The sequence below is a fragment of the Neophocaena asiaeorientalis genome, unplaced genomic scaffold, assembly GCF_003031525.2.
Source record: "Neophocaena asiaeorientalis asiaeorientalis breed wild unplaced genomic scaffold, Neophocaena_asiaeorientalis_V1.1 scaffold70, whole genome shotgun sequence".
Taxonomy (NCBI): Eukaryota; Metazoa; Chordata; class Mammalia; order Artiodactyla; family Phocoenidae; genus Neophocaena; species Neophocaena asiaeorientalis.
In genome coordinates, this window is record NW_020175410.1 from 12,073,192 (window position 1) to 12,081,876 (window position 8,685).

Consider the following 8,685-nt stretch of genomic DNA (forward strand, 5'->3'; position numbering starts at 1 on the left):
ATTCATGTCTGCTACTGTTGTAGACCTACCTGCCTGTATCTGCTTCCTCAGGTATCTGTATTCCAGCACCTGTTGCGACACCTGCATTCCTTTTTGCAGGATCTCACTGATGGCACTCCTGGCTTGGCCCAGCACATACTAGTTATCTCTGTGCTCTCCCTGCTTCTGACTTCCAGCTATTGCCTGCAGCTGATTCCATTGCTGTTGCACCCGTTCCCAGTCTTCACTTTTCTCTCAGAATCTCCTTCTGCAAGACGAGGATGGGTTTTACCAGTTCCTCTAGTCACATCTTGTTTTGGATTGCATCCTCAACAATCAGTGATGGAGTTCCAATTGTGCCAGGTGCAGATGCAGGGATAGAGGGATAAGATATAGATTACAATCTCAGGAGACATCACAAATGCAGTAGATCCTCCCCAGTTGTGAGGGGACGGAGATATTTCAGTTTGAGGTACTTAAGATTTTAGGGAGAAAATAAGGTTATAGAGGGGTTAAAGGCAGGCCCTTATAAATCTTTGTATCATCTCTAGAGCATCAAGACAGCATGCTAAATGAAGAGAGTATCAGTGACATTTTTCACGTCTTAAATTACTAATAATGGTTATGGTACAATTGCTTTCCATTTACCATATCTTGCTCAGTAGAAATTTCTCGGGGTCTTTCTCCCCTGCCATTTCAATGAAATGCCCATAAATTTGCTTTGCTTTGCTGAAGATAATATGCATGTGAAAGGATTTTTCCCCCTGTATCTCTTTCTCCATCCAAATGTGCAGTGCCTTTCAGATATCGTGATTCGAATTGTTGACTCCTGCATCCTCAGTCCCAGAGGTAACTCTAAAGCACATGCCATCAGGCCCCTCTCACACAAATATCACTTTCCTCCTTCCTTGCAGCTGCAGGAGTACCATTTTAAGGTCCTGGTTTATGTCTCCTCAGATTCCCTTATTTCCTAAAGCCTCAAGGCAAAAACCTCTGTTACTGCCATGCCATCTGCTTTACTTTACTTTTTTATTCCCAACACCCAATTTCTTCTTTTTCTAATTATCCCCAACAGGAGTGACTCATAATTCTTATATACTGGAACTAAAAAAAGTACACAAAACTAAATCTGCATATACTGAAACCCCTTGTTTACTAAAATTTGAAGTAGGGGCAGTTCACTAATGGGGAGGGATTACTTTACCTAACCGGAAAAAATAAGGCATTATCTCATTAGAACAAAGATATTTTGCACTTATTCAGTGTACAATGTATTAACAAGGTTTAAGGGAGTCCGTAAGGAGGATCAGAGAGCAAGAAGTAACTGATTCTACTTGGGAAGGTTGAGCAGGGAAAGGGAATGTTGAAATTGACTCTTGGAGGAAATTCATCAGGCAGAAAAGAAAAGGAAACCCTTTCTAGGGAGATGGTACCACATGTGTAGAGGCAGGTGACATTTATCATAATTTGTACTCAAAAATAATTAATGTTATAACAATTATTATCAGCAAGGTGTGTCATGTGCTACTGGTGTCTAGTGGATAGAGGCCAGGGACGCTGCTAAATATCCTACAATACACAGGACAGATTCCATAACATGTGGTCATCCACCTCAAATGTCAACATTGCCTCTGCTCTATAAGGTAGGTCCCATGAGACCTGGAACCTAGCCTGTCTTTTTCACCCCTGTGTCAACAGAACCTAGCATAATTTGAGGCAGAGTTGGTACTGATTTAACATTTGTTGAGTGAATGGAGGCATGAAAGAAGAGGGGAAATGTTTGGGGAGGGAAAATACATATTCAGAGTTAGAAGTTAGGGTATAGTTAAAGAGCAGTGGGAAAATAATAAGGCTATCAGTAAAGTAAAGAGAAATTAGGAAGGGCATCTTGTGCTATCTTAAGGAGTCTTCTTTTAATGTATAGTCCATGGAGAACTGCTCCATGGAGGGTTTTAAGCAGGAGACTGATGCCATCTGATTTATGTTTTAGTAGGGTGACCAAGCAGTGAGGAAAGAGTCTGGAGGCTGGGCAGTCACTTAGAAAGGCATTGTAATAGTGCCAGAATGATGAGGGCCTAACCTAAGGCTGAAGCAGTGAAGATAGTTAGAGAGAAGAGGGCAGATTTGAGAGATATTTAAGACTTAGAATTCTTAGGACTTGGTGATTAATTAAATATAGAAAGTGGGGGAGAAGTTTCTGCCTTGGGCTGCTAAGTGGATGTTGGTATCATTACTTGAGATGAGGAAGATAGAAGGAGAAGCAGAATTTGTATGTGTGTGTGAGCTTGTCTCTGTATACTCATTAAAACATTAGCTTATATCAGTACACTCAACAGACATTTGATTAACCAGTTTCCCAGGCACTAAGGGTAGCAAGGTAAATAAGTCCAGTTTTTAAGAAGCTAACATGTTCATAGCAGCACTGTTCACAATAGCCAAAAGGTGGGAACAACCAAATGTCCATCGACAGATGAGTGGATTAACAAAATGTGGTGTATCCATACAATGGAATTTTGTTCAGCCATAGAAAGAACGAAGTAATGATACATGCTTTAACACATATGAACATCAAAAATATTATGCTAAGTGAAGGAAGCCAGACATCAAAGGTTGTATAATGTATGATCGCATTTATTTGAGATATCCAGAATAGGTAAATCTATAGAGACAGAAAACATACTAGTGGTGGCAACGGAGAATGACTTCTTAATGGGTATGGAGTTTCCTTTGATGATGATGAAAATGTTCCAGAGCTATATAGTAGTTATAATTGCATGACACTGTGGATATACTAACTGTACTTTATACTTTAAGATGGTTAATTTTATGTTATGTGAATTTCACCTCAATAATTTTTTTTAAAAGGAAGCTCGCAGTCATGAGAAAGATAAACTAGTAAAAAATATGGCAAATCAATGTGAGCCATCTATAATTGCCTCAAATAATACAAAATGTTCTTCAAGCTGAAGAAACTCTCCAGAAAAAGCCTCAGTGGCTATGAAAGCCCATGGCAGGAGCAGGGAGCAAGAAGGGATTGAAGAGACCATTTGCTCTATTTTTATAGTCCTAATTGCTGCACTTCATGTAAGGCGTAATGGAGTTACTCCAGAGACCTAAAGTGGTTCCATCAATGTCTTGTGACCAGTCAGTGGCAAAGGTCTGAAATAGTACATACAGTTCATCAGTTCTCGGAACTTGAATCTTTTCTTTATGTAGACTTCATCTCCAAAATATTTGCAGGAAGTAAAGTCAGAGAATGATAGTGATAAGTTGAAGGATTACAAATAGAAAAATAATTGAGAAAGAATAGTGGAAACTCATGACACAACTTAAAATCGAATGGCCTTTAATGTATTAGACAAATTTCCCAAAGAACATTAAGGAATCTCCACTACTTATGTTGTTTTTGGAAGTAAAGAGTGGGCCAAAAGATGCACTGTAGTGACCAATAAGGAATTGGCAGAGTGGTGTCACAAGTAACTGAAGGTGTTTTCCTAATGTAAAATGACCATATTTACCCCCTTATTTTCTACAGATCTTTTAAAAGATAGAATGTTGTTTTGTACATGTTTACAATACCTTCCAAATATGGTAACGGAGAACTGGAATCACTTAATAGTTAGGATAGCTCCATCCTCAACACGGGAAGAAATATTATTTGACCTACCTCCTTCTCAAGGGAATCATTTGTCCATTCATTCAGCAAACATGTATTGAATCAGAGGCAATGAGAAGAGAAGGACGCTTAAGATGAAAATTGCCTTCAAGTTGCTTATAATTTAGTGGGGATGTGTGAGAGAGAAACAAAACAATGTGACAGAGATCTTTTTGTGGGAAAACAGAAATGAGGTATCTAACTTTGCCTGAGAATATTAAGGTGAATCCCCAAGAGGAGATGATGAGTCCTGATGGGTTAGAGTTTGTTAGGTTGGCACTGCATGAAATAAACAGGAATATATAAAATATAGCACCATGGTTCAATCAAGTTATTCATTCATTTATTAAATACTAATTTTATGCCTACTGTCTCTCAGGCACTGTGACAGGCATTGATAATCTAAGGTGAGAGAGTTCCTGCTTCATAATCTTATAGACCAGCAGAAAAGACAGGCATTAAGCATGTCTGCATAATAAACTAATGAATCCTCTGACAGGAAATATGTGGGGTGCTATGGGAGTACATGGCAGGTGTCCTGACCTGGCCATGGGACACAGGGAAGAACTCTGAGGAAATGACAGACTCAGAATTAGAATGGTGTCTTGGTCAGCTTGGGCTGCCATAACAAAATACCGTGACTGGGGACTTAAAAAAAAGACATTTTTTTCCTTACAGTTCAGGAGGCTAGGAAGTCCAAAATCAAGGTGCCTGCAGATTTGGTTCCTGATGAGAACCCTCTTCTGGCTCACAGATGGTTGCCTTCTTGCTGTGTTCTCACATGGAAGAGAAAGAAAGAGAGAGCTCTGGTCTCTCTTTCTCTTCTTAAAAGGACACTAATCCCCTCATGAAAGCCTCACCCTCATGACCTCATCTAAACCGAATTACCACCACAAAGTCTCACCTCCAAATACCATCACACTGGGGATTAGGGTTTCAACGTTTGAATTTTTTTTGCGGGGTGGGGGGACACAAACATTCAGTCCGTAAACGATGGGTGCCATGTAGCCAAAGGAAGGGAGATGGGTGAGGTAGGGGTTGAGTTCATAGAGGGATATTCCAGGTTATCCAGAGGACAGTCAGGGAGGGCCTTGAAAGGCATCTTAAGGAATTTGTCTTAGCAGCAGTGAGAATCCACTGAAGATAGTTAAACCCTAGTCCAAACATTAACCCTAACTCTCACTCTAATGCTAACCCTGATCAGATTTTGTTTAGAAGGATAACTCTGTCTGTGGTCTAGAGAATGGATTTGAGAGAGGAGACTGGAACGTGACCCTTTAAGAGACTCTTCCAGATAAGAGATGAATGGTAGTGGGGTGTGGGGTGATAACATCAGGTGAGAAGAGAACTAGGTGGATTTGGGACGTGAGAATCAGAAACGGGTATACCTACCAGGTTTCTGCCTTGTTGTGGTAACATTTCTGAGACAGAAGAGTGGATCTGAGCTTGTGAAAATTATAAATTCCTTTTCAGGCATGTTGTGTTTGAAATATCTGAATATAATTTCCCATGGCCAGAACATGTGGGCTGCTTGTGGTAAAGAATCACAGGTGAAGCAGAGAAGTAGGCAGTATCCATGTCATGGAGGACAAAGGTATATCTTGTAAGGTATGGAGAACCACTGAGGGATTTTCAGTAGGGCACTTTTGTGTTTTAGAACAATTATTCTGGCAACAGAAGAATACATCATAAGGAACGGATACTGGAGGCAGGCGGTTAAAAAGCTGCTATATCACATGACACGGTGGTGGTAGGCTGGACGGGAAAAAGGAGAATCATATTTCAAGGACACATTCATAGAATTTGTTGTGAGAATGTCAGGATTAAGAAAAGAGTTGTGAATGATTCCTAAATGTCCTTTGGAACACTGAGTGGATGATGATGTCGTTAACAGAGATGGGGAAAGTAGGGGGAAAGGCAGAGTTGTGAATTTGAACTTCGATTTGCACAAGGTATCTTTGAGATGGTGCAGGATGTCCATCTGCTGCTGACTAGCAGGCAACAGCTGCTAGTTTCTGTGACATCACTACTGGTAGCCTTATTAATGCTGGCTTATTTCAGTTTCCCTCTGTAAGTCCTTTCTTCCTCTTGGTCCATAAAGATGAGCCGCCTCTTCTCTCTGTACACTATTTCTCTGAGAAGACCTTTTATCAAGGAGATAACCAAATATCACCACTCTAACGTAAGCACTATCACTAAAGGTTGATTCTTGTTCTATGAACTCAGCATTAGCCTTATATATACAACTAGTTCTAGATATTTCTATTTGGATGTTTTGTCATTTTCTCAATTCAACGTACATCAAAGCTTTCCAAAATTCTTTTATTATGTCCAGAATCCATATCATTTTTCCTGAATCTCTTTGTGCATTAATGTTCTCTAGTCATACACATCTGAAACTTCAGGATCATCTCTGGTTCTTCCACAGTCGTCATTCTCCAAATTCAATCAATCATAAATTCCTATTTTTTTCCTTTATGCTACTTGTTTCAATTTTTCTTATATTGTTATCCCCGATGTTCTAGTTAATAAAAAGAAAAGAAAAACAGTTATTAAGAACCTACTGTGTGCCAGGTAATCAAAGGTGCTCAGAGTGTAGTACCACTGGAACGGCAAATACGTAAACCTACAAATACCATTTAATATGATACGGAATCCCTGCTGAGTGCAATGTATAGTGGAGGTCCTAAGAATTCAAACTATGAAAATCAAGGAAACATTTACAAGAGAAGAAAAACCCTAGCTGAGTCTTGAAAACGAATAGGAATGGCATGGTAGAGAAGCAGAGAAAGATGTACTGTTAGAGGGCAGAGCATGAACAAGAGAGTTGAAGCTTAGGAAAGGTATGGCATGTTGAAGCTACCCTCCATAGTTAGTATGGCTAGAATACAAATTATGCAGCAGAAAGTGACTGGAAATAAAGCTCAAGACTGACCAGATCAACCATCCTAAGTAAGGAATACATCACCCTACACCCAGATTGCTATCCCAGCTTTTGAGCTGCTTTTGATGCCTCTAGTCTCTCACTCACATGACTGACAAAAATTTATTTTATGTGGTATTTAGAATGAGCTTTCAAAGTACTGTCATGTATATGACCCATTTACCCATCACAACAACCCCTTGAGGTGGTAGCAAGCTGAAATTGGTAATTTTCTCAGTATTAACAAAGCTAAGTTTAGGCCCTAGATCTTCAGACTGCCAAATGCTTGCCATTTGTCTGTGCATTTTGTGTACTTCTGTCAAACTATCTTGTATACAAAGCTATGATTATCAACCTGTTGCTCAACAACTTTTATTAGCTCCCTATTATCGTACATTAGCAAGAAAAACTTCTCTGCTTGACGTTTTCAAAGCTCTCCATAATTTGGAACCATCCTACATATATAATCTGATTTTCTACTTCTCCAGAAAATTTACCTTTGCACTTCGGTTATCAATTGGTGCCTAATAAACTAGCCCAAAACTTAGTGGCTTAAAACAAATTCTTTATTTATAGACTGGGAATTCAAGTAGGGTTTAGCTGGGTGATTATCGTGTTCTACTTTTTATTGAGTGAGGTCACTCAAGGTTCAGCTAGCAGCTGGTCTGGTCCACAGAGTCCAAGACGGCTTTGTTCATATATCTCTTGGCATTACAGAGATGCCCGAAAGCCCGGGCTCAGCTGGGACTGTTGACAGAAATGCCTACATGAGGCATCTCTAGCACAGCAGTCAGTTTTCATATTTGGCTCCCACAGAGAGCATTCTAAAGGACTAAAGCAGAAGCTGCAAGACTTTTTCTGTCTTAGCCACGGAAATTACACAGCGTCACTTCTACCTCATTCTGTAATCATAAAGAGAGCCTCAGTGCCAACTGAGATTCAGTAGGATGGGATTACACAGGGGTGTGATTACCTGGATGTGTGGTTTATTAGGGAGTAAGCTTTGGAGACTAATACACACATTTAGCTTTAGTCAGCTTCTCATTGCTTGTGCACACGCCATAGTTATTCCTGCATCTGGACGTTTACCCATGTTGATCTTCCCACAGATTCCATTCCACCTCTCCTTTGGCTTACCTAAATCCTACCAGTCTTTCAAGGATTGTTCAAGTCTCATCTTGAGCATTTTGAATCTTTCTCTGAATACTCTTGTTCTTAAAAAATCTTCTCTATATTTAAAATACAATAATATTTATGGTCTGGCAGTAGGACTAGAAAGGAGGAGACTGAGTTGGAGATATCTGGGGGGAAGAATCAACAGGGCTAGTCACCCGTTTGAATGTTGTGGGCTAGTGACGGGAATCAGTCAGAGATGTTGTAGATTCGAAGCTCGATAGGTGAGAGGATTGAGCTACAATTTACAGAATCACGAAATACCAGATGAGCAGTGGTTTTGGGGAAAAGATTAATTCCCTTTTGAACATGTTACTTTGGAGGTGTAGTGGAAGAGCCAGATGAAGGTGTCTTGCGAACAATAAAGGGAAAGGAGTGGAGATTGGGAGAGAGGTCAGAATTAGAGAGAGAGATCTGGGATCCACCTGGTGAGGAGGTGCTGGTTGAAGCTGTGGGGTTGAATAAGCTTGCCAGAGGAGAAGTTGTGGAGATGGAAACCAAAACAGCCAAGGGCAGATCTGAGGGGAATTTTTGCAGCAGAAAGAATCTGAGGATCCAGAGAAAGAACAAAGAGACAGCAGGAGACCTGAGAGAGTGCAAAGCTCCTTAATCCAAAGGAGGAAGGTAAAGATGGTCAAGTATTAAGGCTGAAAATGTGTTTAAGAAGCAGGGAATAAAGAAGACCAGCGAACTTTATCATGAAGAGGTCACTGGCCACTGATCTAGGAATCATTAGGAGGAAAGCTAGACTGGACCTAGTATAAGTGGGTGGTAGGGTTAGGGAGCAGGAGAGTAGTGAGGACAGACTGGCCACTTTTTCAAGAAGTTTAGCAATAAAGAAAAAATAGGATATCCTCTGTAATAGAATTACAAATAGAACTCTTAATGATGACCATTCTTCTCTGATGCTGGTCGTTATGTGGGAGTCGTGTGTGTGTGTGCGTGCGTGTGTGTG